At 46.5% G+C, this 918-nt stretch overlaps 1 pseudogene; it reads right to left on the reverse strand.

Annotated features, from left to right (window-relative positions):
- Positions 1 to 322: 322 nt before the first annotated feature.
- LOC140201050 (U2 spliceosomal RNA) lies at positions 323 to 454 on the reverse strand (annotated as a pseudogene).
- Positions 455 to 918: the final 464 nt, after the last annotated feature.

Raw genomic sequence — 918 nt, forward strand, 5'->3', positions numbered from 1 at the left:
TGCAAAGAGGGCCTGTGCTTTCAGCAGCGACAGCGGCGCCTCTGTCCCCTTCAGCTGAAGCTGCTGGTACAGCTTCTGCCACCCTGCAGCCTGCCGGAAAGTGACATTGAAGAAACCTGCGAAGTCCTGGACGCAGTAGATGTCGTCGGGCGTAAATCCACAGCAGTCCATCAAGACCTTCCGGACGAAGGTCTCTCGGGTGAAGCCGGTGCCCCCATTCCGGTCTCGCACTTTCAGCCTGATAGTGTTCTTGATACCTGGGCCTCGAGCCGATGCACTGCTCGCTGCTGCCATCTTCTTCCTCACTGCTGTCGTCGCTGGTATGGGGTGTTAGATTGGAGGCCAATCAGCATTAGGATCCACCCCTGCGTCAGCGCGAACTCTTCTCCTCCGCCTTCCGGTCTGATAAGAACAGATACTACACTTGATCTTAGCCAGAAGGCCGAGAAGCGATTTTAAGATTGTTGACTCGAAGCACAATATAGTGTCTTTTAATTGCCACACAAGTGCATAAGACTGACTGGAGTTAGAAACTGTTCTGCAACCGTCTCCTGTCCCAATTAAGTGATATAGTATCCCAAATAAACAAAAGGAATCCTGACTATTTTCTTGATTTTGATTTTGTTCTTTAAGAGTTGTCCAAAATAAGTGGTACCCCAATTAACTGATGCCACATTAACAGGAATCCATTGTAATTCATTTCATTTTCTCGTCATGTTCAGACAATTGAATTCCCCAATTACTGCCTACTTTCACTACACTTTATCCTTTATCTTAAAGTGTGACTTTTCACATGGCAGCTGCATTTCTTCCTGTTACATTATTCACAATGCCTTAACACGCATCTTGACCCACAACATGTTGGTTAATAAATCATCCCCCCTCATGTGGCAATGGATTGGTTATACCATTGTTATC

Source organism: Mobula birostris, chromosome 7, assembly GCF_030028105.1.
Source record: "Mobula birostris isolate sMobBir1 chromosome 7, sMobBir1.hap1, whole genome shotgun sequence".
Classification (NCBI taxonomy): domain Eukaryota; kingdom Metazoa; phylum Chordata; class Chondrichthyes; order Myliobatiformes; family Myliobatidae; genus Mobula; species Mobula birostris.